Source organism: Psammomys obesus, unplaced genomic scaffold, assembly GCF_907164565.1.
Source record: "Psammomys obesus unplaced genomic scaffold, mPsaObe1.curated_primary_1811, whole genome shotgun sequence".
Lineage (NCBI taxonomy): Eukaryota > Metazoa > Chordata > Mammalia > Rodentia > Muridae > Psammomys > Psammomys obesus.
Genome location: NW_026585644.1, coordinates 60,071,361 through 60,097,851, shown reverse-complemented (window position 1 = coordinate 60,097,851; position 26,491 = coordinate 60,071,361).

The following is a 26,491-nucleotide window of genomic DNA, read 5'->3' as shown; positions in this document are numbered from 1 at the left end:
AGAAAGAAAGAAAGAAAGAAAGAAAGAAAGAAAGAAAGAAAGAAAGAAAGAAAGGAAGGAAGGAAGGAAGGAAGAAAGGAAGGAAGGAAGAGAAAGAGAAAGGTGTCCAAAGAACTATACCAGAGATTGTCCTCTGGCCTTTCTCTCTCTCTCTCTCTCTCTCTCTCTCTCTCTCTCTCTCTCACACACACACACACACACACACACACACACACACACATTTGGTTATAATCTGTTTAGTTCACTATGTATGCAGAACTTTTTAGGGCATAGGATTGGCATGTTTTAACTCCTCTTGTCCTTCCATTGCTGTCACTATATCTCATCTGTCCATTCTGATTGGGTCTGGCCTCGAAGGCTGGGTACAGATAACTGTTATGGAAAGTAGACCCAAGTGTGCACACCAGTGAACAAGACCAGCCAGTGGGCTTGTTTGTAAGTCAGACTTCTGGCATGTGGAAGCCCTGTCTATAAAAGCTGCCCTATTAAGCAATGGCTTGCTTGCTAGTGTGGTCTACCATGCCTTGTTGCTTTGTTCAAAGAGGCCAAGTGCTAGCTTCGAATCATCTTTATTCCACTTTTCAGTGACCTTCAGAGGAGAGGACATGGCTGGAAAGTGAGGGACTCCACACTGAACCAGGTCAGACCAAAAGCCACAGAGAGGCGTTCCCACCCACTTCCAGTGCCACTTTACCACCAGCTCCTGGTAAGAAACAGTCCCCAGCATGGACGCTCACAGCTGAGGGTATGGGAGAGGAGATATTCGTCATCTCTGTCCTTCCTCCTGCTAGTGCAGAAGCTGATCCACTGAGCGGGAGTATCTGTTCCTACCATTCACCAGGAAAAGAACTAAAAGTGCCATTGGAGATTGTGATAATGTAATGATGGGGCTGTGGATTAGGGCATAACAGTAGAATTGCTGCCTCGTTTCCAAGCTTAGATTACTGGGGCTGAGTTTATCTTGTCTGGCCAAGCGATGGGCCATGCACTGCAGCTCTGTGAAGAGGCACATGGAATTCTCCAGGAGGAGGAGGAGGAGCACAACACTTGATCACTGGGGGCTCTGAGCCAGGGGAGAGGCAACAGAAAGTCTGACGCTCCAATTAAATGGGATGGCAGCAGTGTCTGATGTCCCAAGTCACCAAGAATGAGGAACGCCAAATAAAGCATTTTAGACAACTGAAAGCAAACATTTTCCCCCAAAAATGGAAACTTCTAAAAACACACTCATCATTGTTCCATGCTGCAATGGAGCCATGTCCTGGGAAGGCATGTGGAGTTATTTGCCCTGGTGCTAACTGACCCCTAACTAATGTGCTCTTCTATTTGGGGCCTCTCTCTCTCTCTCTCTCTCTCTCTCTCTCTCTCTCTGCCAGTTACTACTTCTCAGTGGATCATCCCCAACTCTGCCTCCCTGCTTGAACTCTGCAGGAACTGAAGCTAACTGGGGGAAACCAGAAAAACTAATCTGTGAGAATGGTAAACTTGTGTTTCTGTGGATTCCAGGGAAAGAAAGTTGGATTAAGGAGGTTCCAAGGTGTGTGTGTGTGTGTGTGTGTGTGTGTGTGTGTGTATTTATCTGTCATCACTACCACTCTTCTCTCCAAAATACATACAGAAACACACACCACACCCACCCACACACCATACACACACACCACACTACACACTACACGTCCTGTACACACCATACAGACCACACATACTTGCCATACATCACAGACCACACATATCATACACACACACACTCACTGAAGACCAAGGCCCCACTTCATAACTTTTTCATCTCAATCCCTGCTATTACTACAAGGACCTTGTATTTTAGGAGACCCTTCTTTCCCAAGGGAAAGTCGTCCAAGGGACCAAGGGAAAAGTCCTTCACAGAGCTGATTCTGTCTCTTTCGTGTTGGGTTTTGGGTGCTCACATTGTTGAGAATGCCTGCCCAGAAGGCTCTGAGCCCACATGCAAGGCCTCCAGAGTGTAGACAGTGTAGAGGTGTGTATTCTCAGAGATGGCCAAGAAGCTGGTGGTTGGAGGAATTGGGGTGGGATGTGGATATGTTCAGGCCAAATAACTATGAGAACAACTATTCCTCAACCTGCCTGTGTTTCCTGTTCTGCCCTCAGAGTAGACTAGGATTTGGCCTGGTGAATGAGACAGGCACCTCTGAACTCTTGCCAAAGCTGAAGAGACCATAAGGAGAGAGGGAACATTCCAGGTGCCTTAAGAATGCTACACCCAACAGTGCTTAGCTGGTGGCTTTCTCAGCTGCTTTATGCCAGTCAGATCTGATACACACTTCACAAGTACTGCAGAACTCACTACCACTCCGCCCACCAATTCCCTCCCCAGCCCTGTCCTCTTAGAGGCACCAAGGCTAAGAAATGTGGCCTCTTCCTTTAGAAATCTGCAATCCCTTTTCCCCCTCCCATTCCGATAGCTCCCTCCTTTGAGGAAACCAGCTATCCCTTCCTTTATTAACAGCTTTATGTTTAAAAATAAATGTAGAGGTCTCTACAGACATTCTTAGGGGACGGCGCAGCATGTCAGAGCACTTGATGCAGAAGCACGAGGACCTTAGTTCAGATCCCCAGTGCCAGTGTAAAAAAGCCCAATATGGACAAACACATGCCTGTATTCCCAGGGTTTTGGCCCATGGAAACAGGAGGATTATTGGGGTTTTCTGGTCACCAGTCTAGATTCGGGTTCAACAAGAGACCCTGTCTCAAGGTGAAAAGGTGAAGAGTGATAGAGCAGGACTCTTAACATTCTCCTCTGGCCACACCCTCACATACACTTCTGCACACAACACATATACATATACCTATATACCAAAAATTCCCAAACCTAGCTATATCCATACCTATATCTCTCTACCTAATATAACATAACATAATACAAACCTGAGAGTTTTGTACAGGGGCCAAGAATAAATGCTCTTTCATCTCAACAGATCAAACATGCCTTTCAAAGACCGCTCAGCTCTGTATAAGTTCTCTGTGGTCAGAAGATGGTCGTTTGTGGCTCAGCCACTGTAGGACAGCTCATTCTCTTTTCTGACTCCACACTAATTTGTCTTCCATCACACAGAGCACATCCTGTCATTATATCTCTTAAATATTATGATGATGTCCACCTGGTCCTCTTCTTGAAACCCATGCCTCGTGCTGCACAAGTCAGACTATATAAGCTACTTGCTGAAGGAAACGCCTTCAGAGCCTCCCTCCTCCCATTCTCAAGAAGAATTCCAGGCCCTCTGTGTCCCTGTGCCTCTGACTCTACAGCTTTTCTCACATCATTCCCAGTCTGAGCAGCATCAGCTCATACACAGCATCCTATAGGAATGATCTGTTGTAAATGACACTAGTTTTAATCTCCAGAAAAATATTGCACCCAGGCCTATTCTTTTTTTTCAATGAGTTATTTTTATTTTTATTTTTATTTTATTTTATTTTCTTCACAATTTATTTATTATATATCCCAATTGAAACCCCCTCCTTCAATTCCCCAAGTTCCATCCTCCCTCCCTCTTTCCCTCATTCCTTTCCCCTAGTCCACTGAAAGGGGGAGTTCTCCACTATTGCCATCTTCCTATAGCTTGTTAAGTCTCATCAGGACTGCCTGGACCCTCTTCCTCCGTGGCCTGGCAAGGCTGCAACCCCAGGGGCAAGTGATCAAAGAATGGTGAACTGAGTTCATGAAAGAGGCAGGCCCTGCTCCCCTCACTCAGAGATCCACATGGAGACTGGGCTGCCAATCAGCCACATCTGAGCATGGGGTCTAGGTCCTCTCCATGCATAGTCCTCTGTTGGTGCATTAGTCTCTGCAGGACCCCCTGGGCTCAGACCTTTTAGTTTTGTTGGTCTCCTTGTGGGGCTCCTGTCCCCTCCATGTCCTCTATTTCTACTCCTCTCTTCCTCCATAAAGACCCTCTGTGCTCTGCCCAAAGTTTGGCAGTGAGTCTCAGCATCTGCTTCAATCCCCTGTTGGGTGAATCCTTTCAGAGGACCCTCTATAGTAGGCTCCCATCCTGTTCCCTCTCTTCCACCATTTCTGGTGTCTATCCTGTTTGTCATTCTGAATGAGATTTAAGCATCCTCCCTAGGGTCCTCCTTAGTGTTTAGCTTCTTTATGTATGTGGATGCCTAGAACTATTCTTGCTTTTGACGCTTGTCCATGTTATTTCTATGCCTGGACTCTGCCTACCATGGTCCTACTCTTTCATTCCATTTTCCTTGACATGCTTCCTTGACACAACTCAGGAATGACCTCTTAATGTCCTGCTGGTATATCTTGCAAAGACTGAATTGGTGACCCCCTTCTCATGGGGGTCCTGTAGAAACTGCTAGGTCTCAGTGTCACTGAAGCGCCACCGTCAAATTACCCATGATGCATCTTCATGTGACCTCAAGAGAATGAAGACTTTCTTCTCCACGTATGTTCTTGGCATACTGCACTAAATAACCAGTGTTCCCTGGACAGATCTAAACCAAGAAGAACATAGAAATAGATAGATATGAGGGATAGATATTTTCTCACAAATGACTTACTTAAATACAGGGACCTATCTAGAGGTATGTTTGCTTGTTTCTGGGTCCTCTGGGCTTCTGTTAGTTGATACATTTCAAACAGTTCATTGTTAATAAACTCATTGAGCACCTGTTATGTGCTAGCCACTGTGAACAATTATACCCGTAGATGTTTTTTTAAAGCCCTTGCTTTCAAGGGAATTATAACCTTCATATTTTTCTGGAGATAAAAATAGTGTCATTTACAACAGATTGTGCCTAATAAAAAAACACATGAAAATGTTCTCTTTCCTTTTCCCGTCTGAACCTGCCTGCCTGCCTCAGGTTCCCCAGCCACAGGGGTCCTGGGCTTTAGTTAGCTACTTTGGTCTGTCTGAAAGGACTGAGGAAAATCGAATAGTGGTGGGATGTTTCAGAGGAAGTGTATTTGTAGATTGTAGAAGTCAAAGAGCAAACTACAGACAAAAGAGAGGAAAGGCGAGGTTTCCTGTTTCTTCTCTTTCTCCTTGGGGAGAAAATGTGCTAACATGCTTGAGAAATTTCTAAAACAAGTTCTCTAACCATATGTGCTGGTGTACCTGTAATTCCAGGAGGGTGATGTGGCAAACTGGAGGGCAGTCTAAGCAGCACAGTAAGAACTGAACTCAAAACCAACATGAAATAAAACAAATTTGCTTCCACATCAGTGATTGTGGGGCTCCGTGTCAGGGGACAGCTGGCAGCATGTGGAGACATCTTGGGCTTTGACTACTTGGCAGGGAGGGGGATATGTGTCTATCGTTTCCACTAGAGGACAGAGGCCATGGAAGAATCGAATACTCTACAGCCGACAAAACAGCTGACAGGACAGAACAATTCTACCATAGATTAAAAAGAAGAGAACCACAGGTGGCAGGGGGCTCACCAGCCCCTGGGGGAACAGTGCCATGCTGAGAAGACCTGGCCATATTCCAGGTTAGTATAGACACCAGCCACCGTTCAGAAAAAGAAAATCCATCTCTCAAGGTAAATGAATATGCAAACTGGAATGTGCAGAAGGCTTAACTATGTTCTGTAAAACTAGAGAATAACCTAGATCTATAACCTAACACTCCCAAATGCCATGATGGTTCCTGATCGTCTCAAGCTTGACCCAGAGTGCCTCTGACTCATGCATCAGGACAAAGCTGGTCCTGTGACAGAGGCAGGAACAAAGCTCTTAGAAGATTTTAATGCTATAATTACTTTTGAAACACTCTTTGCCCTCCTTTCCCATTCCTGGTCCCAGTTTCCTTTTCAAAAAAAAAAAAAAAAAAAAAAAAGAAGTGAAATGATATAAACCCGTTATTTTTACCATTGGTCCTTTTTTCCCCTTTACCCTTTACTCTTGATGAAATAAAACACACTACTGTGGAGAACAAACTTTTCCAAAGGAACGGGGGGAGCTCTGGTGCTTAGCAAAACCTGCTTCCAGCAAACTGCACAGGCAAACGCCCCACATACACCGGAGCACCGAGGCCTGACTCGCTGTCTCCATATCTAGGCTATTTGTTTATTTATACCCAGAAGTAGATTTTTGAAGTGAGTCGTTCCCATTCTCTATTGTTCTTTTTTCTGGGTGAAAGTTGTTCTTCTGTGTGTAACACAGGTCTTTTACCCCAGGGCCCCCAATTATACTTGCTCATAAGAGATGGAAACATCACCTTCTCCTTGAGATCTTTATTCTGCATAACCCTGCTAAAGATTACAGTAAAAATAGAGAAGTTCAGAAAAAGAAAATCCATCTCTCAAGGTAAATGAATATGCAAACTGGAATGTGCAGAAGGCTTAACTATGTTCTGTAAAACTAGAGAATAACCTAGATCTATAATTGAACCTCCTTGTCTGTCGACCAGGCAACCGTATAGTCTGCAGCGGCACACCTGATATACTGATGCAGAAGTGTGGGGGGGGGGAGTTTATAGATTATAGATCTGGAAAAATGGTGTTCGCTGTTGTTAGCATTGACCACAACGACCACTGGGCAGTGCTGGCAAAAACAAAACAATCACTTTTGCCATTTTGTTGTGTATTTTGTCTCTTGGCATTGGAAGGCAGGATGAAAATGCTACCAGACCTTTCCAGTCTCACCTCTTGTCTCCTTTTGATCATGATGTCATCTGGATCTGAAACCCTTTCATAGCTTGTTTACCTGGGAGACCTCCTATTCACTTTCACAGCCTTGCTGACACAGCCTCTCTAGGAACATTCTTCTGTTCAATTGCACCCTGCCTCAAACACCTGAATCACCCCATCAGCGTAACCGGTGCTTATTTTTAGTCTCACTTCCACCTGGAATTGAGGGAGCAATTTCTTCACACATCTAAGCTTTGTTTTACAAGTGTCTTCAGCCCTGGGCCTTTCTTTGACCTCAGGGACTCATCGTTTTCACAATGCTTTAGAGATAACCCTTAACCTACAATAGGCAGGAGGCTGCCGACATTCCAAAGTGTTATTGCTACACCACACCCCAGAAAATTCGGAGCAAGGCTGACCCCAGCTGCCCATATAGGAACTGTCCACTTTTCCATAATGCAAGTTCGGCTTTCCTATCTTCGGCTCACTCTCTCAACAGGCTGCCTCAGATCAGCTCCCAGCAAACAAGTGGTGTGCAAATTCTTCTTGCAGGGTCTACTTCGGGGAACAAGCCTCCACTGTAGATGCCCCCTCCTGTAGACGCTTCTGTGTCCAGGACAGCTCTTTGGAAAGCAGCCACTGCTTGTTATTTTTATTTATCCCCAGTGTCTGAAACACAAAGGCCCTTCTGGAAGTGCTTATGGAAGTGAACTGAGGGGGAAAGAAAGAAGCTTAAGGGGTCACGTGCAGAAGACCTCCAGGGGTGAGCTAGTGGGTGTAGGAATGAAGGGAAGGGAACTATTTAAAGAAATTCAGTTGAGAAGAAAACTCAGATTAATTAAAGAGAAGCAGAAACCATAAACTATTCCTACAGAAGAGGTATTATCCAAGGAGACAAAATGGTATGCCAAATAGGTGAATGGTGAGATGGTATCTGTGCTGGTGTTTGAGTGACAGAGAGGATCCAGCAGGATGGGACAGCGATTGTGGTGGAAGGCTGGCTGGGCTGGCTTTGAGAACAAAGTTTCTTGGAGAGTTTGAGTCCTAGACCGACGTGTTTAATGCATTAGGTTTTAGCCTTCTGAGAGCTTGTCAGGTATCTGAAAACAGGTTTTTGTTTTTTTTTTTTTCCATCAATCAGTGCTGACATGGTAGACAAGAAAGCTGACAGCCTGACTAGATGTGAGGGAATTTCCAGAGATATCTAATTGAAAAAGGAAGATTCACTCTAAACATGGGTGGTACCATCCCATGGGCTGGGGCCTGAACTGAAGCAGAAAGAGGAAGTGACTAAGCTCACTGCTCATTTCTCCCTGCTTCTTAACTGTGGATGCAATGTGACAGCCATTTCAAGCTCCAGACGCCACGCCTTCCGCACAATGGTGGACTGCACTTTCAATCTGTACGACAAATAAGCCCATCCTTCCATGGGTTCATTTCCTTAGGCATTTTGTTACAACAATGAGAAAAATAAATAATACAAATGGCCACTTGCTCTCTGGTGAGCATTGTGAGGCTCAGGAGATCCAGTGCAGACTGCTCTGAGGCAGCATGCTTCAGTGTGCAGGTGGAGGGGCAGGCAGTCCTGGGCTGCCTACAGGTATCGCCAGTTCCACCACTGTGCCATCCTATCCCTCATAGCACATGACCTACTCCAGCAGGGTTCTTGGCCTAGTTAAAGGCACCAGGCACGAGTTCCATCTTGTAGAGACAGATTGTATTGCCTGGAGAAATATTTGAAAAGGTTGGTTATTTCTAACCAGCCAAGGTCCTTTGTTACATAGACATTTCAGAGCCCTTTTTGGGTCAACGAAACATCAATTGCTTTATTTTCTACTTTTACCTTAGCAGAAATGCATGTTCCCCTAAAAACCCAACTAATAATAAAACATGAAGTATTTGAACTTCATGTTCAAGTATTTGGCTCAGCTCGAGGGCTGTCTGACACAGCTCTGCATCTGGCCTTGGGAACAGCTAGCATGCTGGGAGAGCCCAGTCCCTTCTAAGTGATGCAAGGCCTGGGACCCAGGGCTGTGTCCTTCCTAACCAGAGGCCTCATAAAGCAATGCGCCAGAGGAAGCCCTCTTTTTGTGTTGGCACAGAATATGTAAACACACAGGATGTGAGCTCTCTTTCACTGAGTCAGAACAGCTGGAGTTTATAAGAGAATTTTCAGGGCTATAATGGGATGAAATGATGAATACTCCCCACAGGACCAATGGGTCCATGAGTTCACTATCAAGATGGTGTCTTCAATTCCATGAGCTTCCCTGGTGGGTAACAAAGGAAACAGCAGGACTTGTGCAGTCTTGGAAAACTATTTTTCTTTTCCACTCTCTCTAGTTACTCATAATTACCCAAAAATCAACTCAAGAACAAAATGGTGGCCATCAGGCTGTTTTTATTCAAGCCAAGGCTGCTGTCCTTAAGAACCTAGCTTGCCAGTACTCTGATATTTTGAGAGATGGCTCCAAACTGGCCCTGAGAAAGATCTTTTTACTTTTCCAAAACACTGGGGTTCATCATTTAGACACAAGAGCAGAAATTGCTTCTGTCATCCAGTGAAAAACAAACAGTGATCTCGAGAGGAGAAAGGTCGACTTCCGCTGTGTTGGGGTTAAAGAAGAACGCTCTGTTGCCTGAATATGTTGAGACACACATTGAATAAATGAGACAGCATTTTAAACTCCACATTTTTGAGCCCTCCACTTGTCTGTCCAATTTCGATATTCTCAGTCTTTAACGATAACATGGTAGTGAAATCATGTGCTCAGAAGCACTCTTGTTTCTCCTGCCTTTTACTTACATCTTGGAGGTCATGATTTAAGCTATGAGAAATGGAGGAAAGATGATCTGCAGAGAGAGCTGGACACTGGGAACACTGAACCAGTGTGCAATCCCCAAGCCTGTGCCTCCAGGTTTCCTGGCTGCTTCAACCAGATCCTCTGGCACACAGAAGCCTGATGAGCACATCCATGGTTTTCTCTGTGGCCAAACCATATTTGAGTAGTAGTCTCTGGTGAGATTTCTTTACATTTTATTTCCTTTATGACTTATGGATCCACTTCTCAAGGTGACTTAGAGGTTTCAAGAAAATGTAAGCCTGTAATTTAGTTAAGATATTGAGTATGTCAAATAAATCAGACCTAGCAATAAATCATAGAAGAAAATGTAGGATGCTGCTGGTTGATGAGTAGGAGTTCAATGTTAGGCTTTACTCTGAGGTTCTGTTCAGATGCAATCCAGTTAATGGCACCAGGCTCTGTGTCCAGGTCTATTATCCTTAATCATGTAATTTTGGATAAGTCACTTAAACAAAAACATCTTGGACTGGACACAGTATGGTTTTTGGAGTCAGATTTGAGTTTAAATCCTGGCTCTGCTACTTACAAAGAAATCAACCTTGAGCAAATTAATTAATCTGTTTGAGAAAGAACCCCTTACCTCATAAGGTTTGAAGAAGTGAGGCAGCACGCGTGAAATGTCCTCTACTTCCTCCTGGTTTCTTTCTCCGGCTTTGAAGGATTAATTATACCTGCCATCTACTTGTCTAACAGCCTGTGGGCAAGATTAGCTATTGCCTAGAAACCAGTTCTAGTGAGTAAAATAAATTAGTTTATAACAGAATTGTTTTTACTATGAAGTGTGCAGTGCAAATGCCCAGGGGCCTGAGAAGTGGGTGGGATTCTGTGTGTTTTGTGAATCGCATTTGGTGGGGTGGGGGGATAAATCAGATTTGTGTCAGAATAATGTTTGCAGCATCTGCTTTCAGTTACTAGGGGGAAATCTCCTGATTTCTAAGGGTTTGTGATGTTACATGAGTGCAAAAATTCAAATACAGTAACTTTGGTGGTCTGTGTCAGAAAATATGTTATCAAGGTAAAATCCACTATTTAAGAAAGGTGTGTGTATGTTCGTGTGCACACATACACATATTCACATTTGGCAAAAGGAGGAAATCTATAGCATATTTCACACACATTTTGATAGCAAACATTTTAAAAGTTCACAAGCATAGTCGCAGCTCAGTTAATGTTTTGGAAGTAGAGTCCAGGAAATCTGGCAGAACTTTACTCTCTTCTCATAAAGGAGAAGACTATCACAAGTTTTCTACCTCTAAAAATAATATTTCAAAGGTCTTCTCTACCAGCATAAAGCATACAGCAATAGCAAGTGTTAGGAAGAAAATGGACTCCTTAGATTCAATATGCACACTTGATTATGCAACAAAAGCCTGGAGCTGCTGTAGAGTGCTATTCCCAAGGACCATGCCCAGGTCAGTTTTCACACAGTGTCTTTTCAAAGTGAAGTTTTAGCACAGTCTTACTCATACAGCATTCATTTTTCCTGAAAACCAACAAAGTGTTAGTTTTGAAGTTATGCTTTGAAGATCCAAAGCATTTTTGGCTACCAGAAGCCAGATAGCCATCACAATCGAAGGCAGAACATTTCTTCAGTGACCCCCCAGGTGAGCTTTTTAAAGAATGGGCCAGTTGTTGCTTGAGAGAATATAAAATCTCAAAATATCATAAGTTACTAAAACTCTTACTTTTTGACTTCTGTATCACTTTAATGAATACTCTGGGAGTTTGGGAAATTTGTGAGTAAGTTTAAATTCTTCCTATTATGGAAAAGAGATGCACATTGAACTTACAGGCCGTCACAGTGTGTTTTTAGTCTCAGCTATTATTTCAAAAACAAAGTAACACAAGTAAATGTCCTTTCTATTCAGTATAAGTTAGTATCTCTCTGGCTGTCAACATCTTAGCTGTTTCCTAATTGAAAATTCACAGTCAGCGGCTCCATCTCAGAAGTAGAGATTCTGAGCAGAGCTCTGGCTCACGACCACCTGTAACTTCAGCTCTAAAGGGCTTCAGTGCCTCTGAGCTCCATGGGCACCTATTGTCATGTTTATACACACACACACACACACACACACACACACACACACACACACACACCTAATTAAAATAACCAAAGCAAATCTTGAAAAAGAAAAGAAAAACAATTCTGGTGCTGAGATTTATTGAGAAGTTGGAAAATTGCATGTTATTCAAGAAACCTCTAAAAAGAATAAAGCTCCTCGGAAGAATAGAATTTATAATCTTCTAGAGAACATAATTATTAGCCCACTGTATATTTTCATTAACTGGGAGGTTCTGAGAGCTCAGGAGTAATTGCACAGACTATACTGACATCTGAGGGCATTGATTAAGCAAATACAAATTAATAGATAACATTGTGATTAAAATTATTGGCTGAATCACTTAAATATTCATAATTCTCTCAGAGCTCTGCTAAACTCTTTTTTAAAAGGTTTTGATTTTCATGATTTAATATTTGTCATCTGACCTAATCTATTCACTTATACTTAGTAAATAGTTACATTTTAAATTAAGATTAATTAATCCTAGGTTAATAATGATAAATGTGACTTCTAATAATACCATTTACATGATAATTTTTTGTTTTTTGTTGTTTAAAAATATACCACTTTAGCCAGCCATGGTGGTGCATGCCTGTAATCCCAGCACTTAGGGAGGCAGAGGCAGGCAGATTGCTGTGAGTTCTAGGACAGTCTGATCTACAAAGCAAGTCCAGGGAAGCCAAGGCTACACAAAGAAACCCAGTCTTGAAACAAACAAACAAACAAAAAGAACACTTTAGTTGAACATGGTGGCATATGACTTTAAGCTCAGAACTCAAGGTAAAGGCAGAAGGATCTTTGTGATTTTGAGGCCTACCTAGTGAGTTCCAGGACAGCCAGGCTATGTAGAAAGTCTAGCTTAAAAAACAAAACAAAAAACACTTTTAACAAAGAATACATGTGATTTTCCTAGTTTCCTGTTTTAAAAGCCTAGTATGGAGAGCTGCCTACAGTCAGAATGGGGTGTGGTATGTACAATTTCATGCTACTAATTCACTTGACTTTTCAAAAAATACATCTAATCAAATCTAGGAAAGAGCCACCACTGTCTGTTTATTAGCATGACTCTCTCCATAGCTGTCATTCATCTAGAGAAGTAAAACAATAGTTTCCACCCTGCTTTTCAAAGTGAAAAACAAAGACAGATTTTGCCTCATCCAGAGTCAACACCCAGAATAGAATCTGGGAGCTGCTAACCCTTGCTTCTCGCCACCTTTTGATGTGTGTTTTCATTTAAGATGAATGACATGCAGTCAGTTGTCATGGTTTTAAAAAGATCTCTCTGCAAGGTCTGGCTTTTGCATCACGTTCTGGACTAAAATTATGTTTAAATTTTGTTTCCTCTCATCTTTTCCTGGTTTTGATTATTTTTTAAGAGTAGTTGATGGTCTCATGACACGATCCTTTTATTTTGTATTTTGTGTCTTGTGTTTTGAATTTTATGTGAAATTGTGGGTTTGATCTTTGACCTCTGTTTACTGTAATACTGATTTGCCACTAATTTGATAGCAAGCCATAGGGATCTACTGTAAACATGCTGCTCACTTTACACAGCTCTGTTTTACTCTTAAGTGAAGAAATGTGTGTGTGGAATATAATTGAGAGACTTAGAGAAGTAACAAAACCCACATAATTTTCCAACTTCCCAGATAGCAGTCAGATTAATATAATCTCTTTCTGTGATGTAAGAACCTAGTAAATTGAGAGGAAGTCAGCAATGTAAATAGGCACAACCTAGCATTTAGTTTTAGTGTGGTCAATGTGTTCACCCTGACAAATGGAAATATGGCCTGGACCACACAACTCTGCCTAAGCTGGGTAAGCCGGAACCCAGGGACTTTGAACTCAGTGTCATCAGCCCTGGATCTATTCGTTGATCCTGGGGGAGGAAGTGAGCATAACCCCAGCCTCAGGAGCCTGTCCTAACGTGAGGTGATATGCCCAGGAGTTTTCTTTCCCATTTACCAGATTTTCCAAAGGAGATTGTGCTTAGCTCCCAACCCCATGAGTCAACAAAGGGTGAGGAGAGGTGCCAGAGCAGGCTTTTTCTCATCATGGCCTGCAGGCACAGGCCCAGAGGGTATGGAGTATCAGTGACCTCAAGAGGGTGGAATATGGCCAGGAAAATATTGGGGAACAAAACAGTGTCTTTATTTTTCTCCCACTGTGCTACATGTGAGTTGCTAGCATGAGAAGTGAAACAAGCAGAAAGACTGACCTGTCAATCAGAGCAGATTCCAGTCTTCATTTCTCGTGGACTTGCTTATGACAAGCCCAGTTGTATTGGTCATTCTATGAATCTAAGCATCAGATGAAAATGGAGCATGGATTATTGTCCTTGGAATACTTGTGTCAACTGAAATAGACATGCTACCCAAAAGATATTTAGTGTGTTCAACATGGTCCACCGTTTGTTTCATCGCATTTCACTTAATCATATACAAAGATAGCATGAAAATGAAATTATCTGTTTATCCTGCAAACATTTACCAATTCTCCCCTTCTTTATGAACAACCAAGATATTGTGGAAGAGAGAAAAATGCATGGTGTATAGGCATCCCATACAAACTGCATTTGGCTGGAACTGCAGAATACATACAAGTGTGAGGCAAAGGAGGTCACTGTTCTCTCAATATAAACACCCGTAAGGAAATGAGGTCACAAAGCCAGGCAGAATCCTTAGAGAAAGAAGTGTCAGCAGTATCCACAGACCACAGGAGGAGCTCTGAGAGGGCGAATCCAGGACTATTTGCTAACAGAGACAAACTAGAACTTGAAAGCCTCCATTGGGCCAGGAAAAGTGGGAGATGTGTTTGTGGAATAAAGCTAACTTGAAGGAAAAGCTTCGTGAACACTGGATACTTCAAGAGATGAAGTTCCATCCTGTCTCAGTTGAGTTTGCTGATGTGCTTTTAGCAAGTCCACTCAGTCAGCTGTCGCCATGCGCATCTCTAACTGGGAATTCTAACAGCTCCCCCAACCTATATTAGGGGTGCTACATTGATCAAATGAGGCCATGCACATGAAACTGCTAAGAGACACCAGCATAAGATTAGAGTACGCCAGAAATTCCATCCTGGGTTTGACTTTAATTCCTTAAATAATAAGAAGTCATTGAAGATCTTTGAAGAAGGGAGTGAATGACATGATGAACAAGGTGTAAGAAATTTAACTCTCTTCTCCAGCCTCCTACCATTGCCTGACAATCAGTCTCTCTTCTCTGCTGACAATTCCCTGTGATGTCAATTCAACATCTCCTGCAGGCTCTGAGAGGAAAATCCATCCCAGCTTGGGAAGGGCTGTGTGTGCCTTGAAGTCCTCATGCTATGTAAATCAAAGGCTGCTCCAGCTCAGCACTTCCATTCAGTGGAGCATGTCTATAATTTGGAACTCCTTCCACAGTTAGCCACATTTCAAGATGCTTCGTACTGTGTATGGTGCATCCTTGTACTGTATCACCCAAAAGCATCCTTGTTTTATGATGTGCTGTGTCTGGCTAGACAGACTAGAGGTCATTAGCCCCTTTCCTCCTCCTCGCCCTGCCTTGCTGAATTCAAAAAACTTCTAAGCCCATAAAAACTTGAAATGAATATGTTTCTAAGTATGTTTACTTTTTTTTACATTTGAATGTCACTGAATCACCGAGCTCCTAAATTTCTATGACACCTATTATACAGCTGAGTTTAGCAATGACTCATTCTACTGCACTAAGTTGAAACACCATATATTTCCACAACTTTCATCCTATACTCAAAACACATTTTCCAGGGTTGGGGATTTATCTCACTGATAAAACCCTTGTCAGTCAAGTAGGAGGCAAGGTCCTGGGTTCTATCCTCAACTCTGAAAAAAAGAAACAAAAACCATAGTTGTTCTATTCTTTATTTGAAAAAATTGTGCGGTTTAAAGAAACTTGCAGTTAATACCTAATGTCCTTCAAAACTTCCTGAGTATTTTCTTCATTTTGTTTTCTGAGACAAGGTATCTCTAGCTGAATCAGGCTGGCCTTAAACCACAATTCTTCTCTTTCAGCCTCCCAGGGACAAGGATTGTAGATGTATGCCAGGACACTCACCCTGTAAGAATTTGTGACCTTTAGTTCTTAGTTGTCTAAAGTGAGTGAGTGAACAAATGAATGAATGGATTGATAGATGAATAAATGAATGAATGAATATTAATTTAATGGATCTGGGAAAGTGTTGTCTCTTTATATTATGTGTAATTCAGTAGTCAGGAAAATGTTTCTATAATATGAGGTACGAAACATTTTCAAGCTTGCTGCCATTCTTCATCTCAACTATTTGACTCTGAGGTTATAGTGCAACAACAGCCATACATAGAATAAAAATGACAGGCATAACTAAACTCCAATAAAATATGTTACAGAATAGGCAGTGCTTCAGAGGACAGTGGGCAGGATGAGTCAGATTGTCCTCAAACACTGATGCATTCCAGGATAGCCTGAGTTACATGTGGGGGGGGAAAAAAAGCCCTGCTTCCATGGGCTTGGGAAAGGGTTAAGGCCCCCAAGTACTTCATATGCAAATGAAATTTGAGATCTTCTTCTGTTCCCCCCCCAATAAAATGCAGTTTCAATGTCCTCTACCTATTGTTGAATTTTTGATAAATTAATAAAAAGGCATACTTATACAACAGACGCAAAGTTGCATCAAGGAGGGTTAGCAAATATTAAATGGAAGAAAATAAATTTTCTGTCTAGAAAATTGAGGGCCCAATATTCTTGCCAAATACTTTGGATTTAGTCTGTAAGGTGCAAATTGATGCAAATAGTCCCAGCTAACTTTAAAAGTTTGTTCACTATCCAGTCTGTAGTTTACTGCTATTATTAAAATTATCATAACCAAAAATTACTTAATAATGAGAGCTGTACAGCCCATAAAATACCCACATTGTTTTAGAGTAGCATTGGTTGATATTTTATAAATTTGGGCCCAGACATTTTTCAAAAGCTTGTTGAAAGCTACTCAGCAGAGCAATGAAAGATAGAAAATACTTTTTTCCATATAGAAATTGAGAGAAGCCTGGGCCCCGCCCTACACAAGAGCATTTCTCATACTGAGAAAAGACAGTCAAATTATAAACAGATGGACAATCACAAGACAATCAATTAAAATATATCAGGTGAGGTCTGGTTCCAAATTTAAATTCCTTTTTGTTGTCTCATGCCATCCTTTCCTTAATAGTGGGGTGTTCTGCCATGTGGAACCATCAGCTCTGGTTCACTCCCATCCTCCCAACCCAGATAACACAGGCAGAGATTCTGCCTGGGCAGAGAACTGGGCATCTGAGGAGCCCTGTTTCATGCTGCTCATGATGGACAGAAGAGTGAACACGCCCTTCTTATCTAGGAGACCAGTTTTCATTTGGTGCTTCTCTATTATTCAACTGAAAACTAATAACATCTTTTTTCTTTTCTTTCTTTTCTCTTAACAGCCTGTTGCCTGCCTGGCATACTGTAGAAACAGATCTAGGTTTTAATTTTCTTTTCTTTGCATTTGTATTTTGAAAAAAAAGGAAAAGAAACAATTAAGTTTTTTAAATCAGAATTTAATTTTTGATTTTCAACAGTGAATTGGTGAATGTAGCTGTATGAATGACCTCATTTCCCTGGAATTACATTTTTTAAAAATGGAAAATAACACTTTCTGATGTGTTTAATTGGGAAAATAAACAGGTTAATCTTGGCTGCAAGGCAGTTGGACACTGGAACACAGGAAATTCAATAATCTGATTTTAAATTGTTTTTGTAAGTGATACAAAGCTGTTTTAAATATGTGGTTAATGATGCAAGACTTCCGTGCCTGTATAATTAAGAAATGATTTTTTAATATTTTCATTTGGCAAGAAAAAACTAACTTATAAATGCATTCTTAATGACTTAATAGCATAATGGTTCTTGTTATGTGTCCGAATCCTCTCACAATCCTGAGCACCCTCTCTGGTGATGACATGTTTAGCACTCCTCAGTTCTTTTTTTTTTTTTTTCCTTGTTATTTTTTTTAACTTTTTTTAAATTTTTTATTAATTACACTTTATTCATTTTGTATCCCTCCATAAGCCCCTCCCTCCGCCCCTCCCGACCCCACCCTCCCTCCCGTTTCTGCATGCATGCCACTCCCCAAGTCCACTGATAGGGGAGATTCTCCTCTCCTTTCTTATCTTAGTCTATCAGTTCTCGTCAAAAGTGGCTGCACAGATGTAGCCCATGGCAGGTCAGTGTCCAAGTGGGTTACCTAGTAATGGGAAGAGGGACTGCCTCTGACATAATCTGATTGGCCTGCCCTTTGATCACCTCCCCCTGAGGGGGGAGCAGCCCTACCAGGCCACAGAGGAGGACAATGCAACTCCTCAGTTCTTTATTTGAAAAAGCTTCCAGTCCTTAGACTGTCTTCCCTAATGTGAACACCAGGAATGGCACGGTTTTGTTTAAAGCCAGGTAAGCCACACTCAGATGGTGAGTGAAGCCAGAAATGATGCCTAACAACATCTCTCGGCCACAGACCAGAGTCCATGCCCACCACAGCTCTTGATCTTGCATAGCCTACTCCAGAACTGATTTTGGGACATCAAAAACCTGTAACTATTTTCCCCAAAGATATTGTCCCCAAAATGCTTTCGTTTGATGGGTGGTCTCCCCCTACCAAAGGCCTAGCATCATGAGCTAAAGTATCATTTAAATCTAGTGACTTAAATAATTGCTTTCCCCTCGAATATAGTCTCTGGATAGCTCTTCATTTGCAGAACAGTGTTTAGGCTAGATTTCTCTCTCACCGTGATCAAAGAACCTGTATGTTCATCTCGTGCAATCTATGCTCCGTGATCTTCCTTCAGGTAGCAGTTTGGATTTCTAAGTTGTATGATGAATTCCTTATTTGTTTCTCTTACTCAGAGTGGAAGGTTCTGTAAGTAATTGCTTATTTTCTACTGAGGGTGTTACTCCTCAAGAGCAACATGAGGTGTTCCTTTGGAAAACTTTCAGAGTCCATGTCTAAAGGGAAAGTGAGCAAAGCATAACAGACTTTTCATATAGATTTCTTCTTCTCCTCCTCCTCCTTCTCCTCCTCTTGTTTTTCCATCAAGTATGAAATAATAATATAAAAATAAACAAGGTTCCCTTCAGTTCTGAAATATGGAAAAGGGACTCATCAAGATTCTTTCTCAGGGAACCTGTGTCCTATATTCTGTCTTCTTCCAATGAAGAATCATCATTTGGGAGGTATGTTTCTCCCTCTGTGACCATAACTGCCAAACCCTAGTCATCCTGTGATGCCCTACTTGAGTTCTCTATCCACTAAAGAGTGTTCTTACGTCTCTTCAACCCAATTTTGCTTTTTCTGACCAGGCATTTCTAATAGTCAGGTGCAAACAAATTAGCCTCATTGTTTCAGATCTGTTTTGTGGCTTGCCCAAATTTACATTATTAATAAAGAGTTATGAAGAAATGATGATTGTCTGGCTGCTACAAAGTCTTGTCTTGGGCATCTCCTTGATGGCTGTTAAGCAGCAACAACAGTATTTCACCATCTGTTACAGTCCTTTGTTTTTGTGTTGATTTTTTCCTCCAAGTTCTGCCAACCCTTGGACTTCTCCATTTGTGTCAATTCCTCTTCTTCTTACTATTTTCATCTCCTAAGTTCCCCCATAGTAATGTATCTTATTATTTTATCCACCCCACCCATAATTTTATTTATATCTGTGAGTTCAACAACAGCTTCAATATAGAGAGCATTATCCATGTCTCTAATCCAGGTTCCACTACAAAATCATCTGCATCTATCAGAAAATAAATAGAACATTCAGAAGAGAGAGTCACCACTTTCCCTGCCTCCCTGCCTCTTCCCACCTTACCAAGCTCACCTAAGCCAGACTCTCAAGGACATTTTTGTTCTCTGCCCTCACTCAGCCCCATTCCAAAGACTAGCAGAGACTAATGTATTTGCCCCATGTGTTTGTTCATTTCCAGTGCATCATCCTAATTCAGGCCCCGGTCTGGAGAACTGCTATAGATAACTAAGTCTTTCTACCAGAATTCCAGCCATCTCCTCCACCAATCTTTCCTGTGCATTCCTTGCCAGGGAGTCAAATGAAAACAAAACAAAGGAGGCTAGACATGGACTTGGCAATAAGTAGAGGGTGTCAGTGTTCAAGGAAATAGAGGCATAGTGGGGCAGGGTTAAGTACAAGTAGGGAGGGAGAAGGACATACCCTGAAAGCCAAAGAAGGGAAGCAGATATAGAGTAGATGCTGAACAGGGGGAAGAAAACATTTGCCTCTAATTTAGTCTACTTTTTCCTCCATCTGTCTCAACCTACAGCAATAAAATTCCTTAAAAGCTAAAATTCCAAATGCTGACCACTTTATTCTAGCATTTATTGTCAGTGACGACTCTCAGACTGTGAGAATAGGACCTCTATGCAGTACTTATTGGAATAGAAATCTAGATCCAATTTAAGTTTTTTTTGAATGAGGGCAATACTTATTTCCAGTCTCAAAATAGCTTCCTGATGAGAGTTAATTGTGTATATTTATACAAAAAGCATCAGGTCTTATAAATGCCAGGTAAACACTTATACTTTACCAGAGGAAATAAATAAAAAAATATTTATTGTAATAATCCACATTTTCTGCACCCTGACACAAACTTTTATTATTTGACCCATTTTGAAGAGGTTGGGGCACCAGGGGCACAGGCCGGTGGTGAAGTGCATGCTGCTCAAAGTGGGGACCTGGGCTTCCTCCCTAACCCCTGTGTGGAGCGGAGCATGGTAGTGAGCGCCAATAGTCCCAGTGTGGGGACTGAGACAGGGGGGTCCCTGGAGCCTCCTGGCCAGAGGCTCAGCACAATCAGCACACTACAGGCTCTTCCGGAGACCCTATCTCCAAACAACACAAATAGCCACAGAGGAAGTTATGTGGTGTATCTCTGCCTTCCAACACGGGCACACCGTGCACACACAGACATGTACATGAGCACACACGTGAAAATAAGACAGCAGTAAGTTAAGAAGACCATCATTGACATCGGTGTCAAGACTTGGAAAAACAAGCCATTAAAAGCTTATGGCATCTTTACTTCCAGAGCTGACACTCCCTTAAAAGAAAATTACAAGTGAAAGCACCTTTACTTGATCAGAGGTTTTTATTTTATTTTATCTTCCAGATGTGGTTTCCAAGTTTGGTGAGATGTAAAATCAATTCAGTGGGTCACAAACAACATTTCTTTTAACGTAACAAAATAAACGTTTTCAGGCAAAGTGAGTGTTGAGCTTGGCAGTGTGCAACACAGATGAGAAAGACACAATTCTCTGAAACTTCCACTGGACCGATGCATCTGCGGGCACATGCACGTTCAATCACATGCCAGGGCTTCTGTGCGCACGCTGAAGAAAAGGAAAGGAGAGAGGCGCACCTGAGGTGCGATGCTCCTGTTGCTGTTTGTAGGCTGAGAGGACGGCCCTCCCTGAGGGAGGGTCAGCTGCTCTCCCTCTTCGCCCTGTGCGGCCGAAGGGCCTTCCTCCAACAACAGCCAATGGTTGCTCCCTGCCCCACACAGATCCAGAACTTCGGGCGCTCACTGCAGCTGCTGTAAGTCACTGTGCACTCACCGTCATGCACGCACCGATTTCCCTCCAGGTGACAGTTCAGATAGCCATGGCAATGACAAGCAGTAAGCACTTCTTTATTTTCTTGGATGTTCACCTTGGAACATATTGTTTTACTCTTCAGGGTGAGGAAACAAGAATCACAGAGCCTGAACCAGCAACCACAGAGCAAGCATGGACTGCCCTCCCCCCACTCCATCCGTGCGCACGTACACACACACACACACACACACACACACACACACACACACACACACGCGCGCGCGCGCGCGCGCGCGCGCGAGAAGTAGCAGATGTGCTGCTTGGTCTCCATGTGGGAGCAGGGGCCTCTCTGACTCAGAGCCTCCCTTTGGATCCTGTTCCCCTAACTGGGCTGCCTTGCCTGGCCTGTTTGAGAGGATGTACCATGTTCTGCACTAACTTAATGTTCCAGGGCAGGCTGTCCCATGGGGAATTCCTCCTCTGAGGAGAAGGAAAGGGGAGAGTCGGGGAGGGACGTGAAAGGGGAACTTGGAGGAGGGGAGCTGCAATCAGGATGTAAAGTGAGTAAATAAATAAATTTAAAATTAAAAAAAGAAATTCTCATGAAAGAGCTTGCTAAGTGCTGGTTACAATTTTTGACTTTAGTAAAATGATGTACTGTTTCTGAGCTGCGAGCCTGACTACTTGTTTACAAAACATGGTCAATCAGATATGGGTATTTGGCAGACCCTTTCTCTAAAGTGAACAAAATGAAACTATCATTTCATGGAAAACAATTGAAAGTATTTATTGCCAATAATAAAATTCCAGCTTTTAAATGAAAATACGAATCTAGGAACGTGCCAGCACACCAGTACCTAAAGAATTTATGATGAAATGAGTAACGATGTTAATGATCACTTGACCCTGACGTGTGCTAACATTTGGCCTAACTTAAAGGATCGAGAGCTTCCAAATGCCCAGTGCTAGACACCAGTACAAGGTAGAGTAATGCCTTTATATACACAGGATGACAAAAAGTTGTGTATGAGACTTCAGAAACTTAAAGAAACTGCCTATTTTGGGGGTTTTGTGTCAAATCTAAAACAAATAACCAAAATTATCTTTAAAATGCTCCTCTCTGTTCCAGTTACAAATCTGTGTGAGGCAAAATTTTCTTCAACTACTTCAACCAAAACAATATCTCACAGAAGATTGGCTGCAGAAGCCGGCCTGGGATCACAGCTGCTTTTCATTGAGCCAGACATAAAAGAAACTTATAAAAATATAAAACAGTGTCACACTCCTCCCTGATATTTTCATTAAAAGCATATTATCCATTTTACTATGGAATAATCTTATGATTTTAATTAAAAATGAAATTTAATTTGATTTTTTTCTTCAATTGTACACAAGGATTGATTTATACAACCAGCATATAGACATTTTCAGGTTCTTCAGTGATTTTTGAGAATATTAAGGAGTCCCATGACCCAAATATTTGAAAATCATTTTCCTTTAGCTAATTTAATTCCTCTTTCAAATGTCACCAAAATCTGAGACTGCAGATTACATATTTGAACCTTTTTCTGAATCAATAATCAATTATCTATTTAAGAAAAGCTTGCTAACAGATATTGCTAACAGAGGATATTTGAAGCCATTTCTGAGTTTTAAAGAAACGAATCTCTTAACTGAAGAATATTTAATAAAGGAATTATATGGTAGGCAAGGGTGACTTCGTGTTCAAAAGAAAACTTTGTTTGCTCCCTAGGTAAAAATAAAACCTTCAGTCATCAATGGAAGCCACCACGCTACTTCGTGCTCTCAATGTATATCACAGACATTGCAAAATACCTACCCTCAAAGCTTTCTTCATGAAATGTCAGTTCAAGAACCTTCCAGAACAGACACTACCCAGCAGAGAAAATCTGTATAAAGTCAACATGACTTAATTACATTCATCACACTGAAAATCAAATTCTGTGTCAATGATACATGGCACTTGGAGCTTATTTTACAAACATTAACTAATTAATCTGCAAAACATCCCTAAGAGGCAGAGCAAAATGATACATGAGTTGACAACCTAATTATGTCTAATTATTCAGAAGATTTCCACCCTTCCAAGTGGTTTTCTATTGCCAATTCAGAGAAGGGGCCAGACAAGTTTTTAAACCAGACATGGAAATTAACTCTGTTCCGTCTAGAACTCTTGCTGCAAACAACCCACATTCCATTTTCTGGTGGGACCAGTCAACCTGTACCATTTTCCAACATTTTGTAGAAACTCAATTTTCCAATTAAACTAGTACTACCATTCACAGATCTCTGCCTAAATACATTCTTGCCTCTTTTCTATTTTGAGAGGAATTTTAATCCAGAAACATGGCTGTTCTGGTAAGGGATCACACCAAAAAACTTTGGTCTGCATGATCTGGCTGGAATGCAGATATCTTTAACCTCTTCAACTCATCTGGCTAGAATCTAGACACACCCTTAATATATACCTTTAATCCCAAACAATGAAGGTAATGTTAGTTAGTAGAAGGAAGCACCCACATTTGAAAGTGATGTCTAAATGAGGGGCAGGCAAAGTAACAAATCAGAGAAAGATTTGACAAAATGAGTCAGAGTTGGATACAACCAACTTACCAGGGAACAGTCAGGAAAAAGGAGTCTACCTAAGACAGGGAAGAGAGAGAGAGTCAGTCATTTGGGAGTCAGTTCACAGTGAGTTCAGTTGAACTGGGTTCAGTGGAGTTGAGTTTAGTGAGTCAGTAAGTCTAGAGGCAGTGTACTCGAGTTGAGTTGGTGACAGTTCAGTTGGTAGCAGTTCACTTCATGGAGTTTAGAGGCAGTTTTATCAGGACAGTTATACAGAGACAGGTTGCAGAGAGAGAACAAGTCAGAGAATGAGAAGGAGCCAGATTAGATCATATTGACAAAGTTAGTTTGAAGCCAAACAATAATTCAGTCAGAAGTCAAGATAATCCAGTTTAAATCAGTCAGCTTTGAGAGGAGTTTTGAGCCAGAACAGCTGAGTTGAACCAGCCAGCCAGAGTTCAGAAAGAGCTAGAAATGATGAGCTCATTCAGTAGTAATTCTGAGAGGCTGAAAACGGTCTAGGCCTAGGTTAGATTGTATGGAGGCCAGAAGCTTCCAGGAGTAGGCCTAGGTTAGCAGACAAAGGCAGTAAGCCTTTGAGACAACAATTATATCTGGAAAATAAAAATTATTTTACACCTTTTAATTCTCAAGTCATTTTAAATGTTAGCCTTCATTACTTTGACCAATCTTCTTTGCACTCTTTTCTCTCTAAAATATATTTCCAATGTAAAGATACTTAAAGGCAGAGTCCATTATCTGGTTTCTTCCTCCCAAACTTTATAATTAATAGGCCAAAGTTTCTTTCTTCCTGCTTTTCTTTCCTGATATCCCCTTCTCTTGAGTTCTTAGGTTCCTCACATTGTTGTTATTGTCTTATTTCTCATTCTACATGAAGTTCACTTCTTTTTCATCTGAGAAGTTCACTTGATCTTTCTTCTGCTGCAGGGGGCTTGAAAACTGCATACTATATCTTAAAACAATACTCTAGGATGTACTGTTAAGTAGGGTGTTACCATTTATAGGGGAAAATATTATGTAATTATGTTTTTAAGTGTATAGGTTTTTTTCTGAAATGAGAGATAATTTTTATTTGGGTGATCTATTGAAACAGAATTAAGTAAGGACTGGTGACTGTGGGTGTGTGTATATGTATTAGAGCATGGTTGTGTACATGTGAATTATACATGTGGATGTGTACATGTATATTAGAGTATGTATACATGTGTACATGTGAATTAGACTGTGGGTGTGATATTGGATGATGTCTTACTTTTCTGCTGCTTTGAAAAAACACTGTAGCCAAAAGCAGTTCAGAAGAGTGGGTTTATTTTGACTTATGGCTCAAAGGACAAGAGTCTAACACAGCAGGGAAGCATGGCAGGAAGCAAGCATCATGGCAGAAGCAGGAAGTTGAGAGCTCATATCTTCAACTGTAAGCAGGAAGCAGAGTGCAAACCAGAAGTGTACAAGGCTATATAAAAAATCCTCAAAGCTGACCCTATCAACGTACTTCCTCCAGCAAACACGCACCTCTATAGCTTCCCCAAATATTGGCACCTACTGGGAATCAAGTGCTCAAGTGTCCCCTTAGCTTATGGGGATGTTTCTCATTCAAAGCACCACAAATTAAATTGGTTTCAGGATATCTTAAGTCTAAAACATGTGGGGCAGGATAGAGGGCTGGACATTCTGACCAAAGTTGATGTAATTTTGAATCTAAACACAGAGTACCCTGAAGGTCATACCTATACACAAACAGTAATTGACATTATTTTACAGACTGCTGGCTTCAGTGTAAAGCTCATTTTAAAAACTTGAGAGCACCATGTAGATAGACATCTGAATACCAAAGCCTTAAACAAGGTGACAAATAGAACAGCATCACAAGAAGCCAGCTGGGAAAGCTGACAAACAACTGTGACTTGTTTGTCTTTATCTCTCTAGTCCTCATAGCTAACAAAGCACCTGTGCCAGCCGACATTCCCTTACTCCTTTTTTTTCAGCTTCTAGAATTTTTTTTAAATTTATTCACTTTATATACTAATTGTAGCCCCATCCCTCATCAACTCTCAGTCCCACCTTCCCTGCCTTTTCCCTCCAAGTCCCCCCTCTGGTCCTCAGAAAGGGGGAGCCCTCCTCCCCTACAACCTGACTCCAGTCTGTCAAGTCTCACCAGGACTACCTGCATCCTCTTCCTCTGTGGCCTGGCAAGGATGCCCCACCAGGGGGAAGAGATCGAGGAGAGGACAACAGAGTCCATGTTAGAGACAGTCTCTGCTTCCCTTACTAGGGAACCCTTATGGAGACTGAGCAGTTTATGGGCTACATCTGAGCAGAGGGCCTAGGTCCTCTCCATGCATGGTTGTTGACTGATGCATCAGTCTCTACAGGCCCCCATGGGCCCAGATTTGTTGGCTCTGTTGGTCATCTTGTAGAGCTTCTGTCTCCTCCGGATCCTTCTATAAGCCCCTTCTTCCATAAGACTCCCTGTGCTCTGCCCAAAGTTTGGCTGTGAGTCTCTGCATCTGCTTAGATCCCTTGCTTAATGGAGTCTTTCAGAGTACATCTGTGGTAGGCTCCTGTCCTCCTGCTTCTCTTTGTTTCCAGTGTCTATTCTATTTGCCCTTCTGAATGAGAATTAAGCATCCTCCCTGTTTGTTAAGGCTCTGTTTGTTATTTAGCTTCTTTGGGTCTGTGGATTGCAGTATGGTTATCCTGTACTTTATGGCTAATATCTACTTTTAA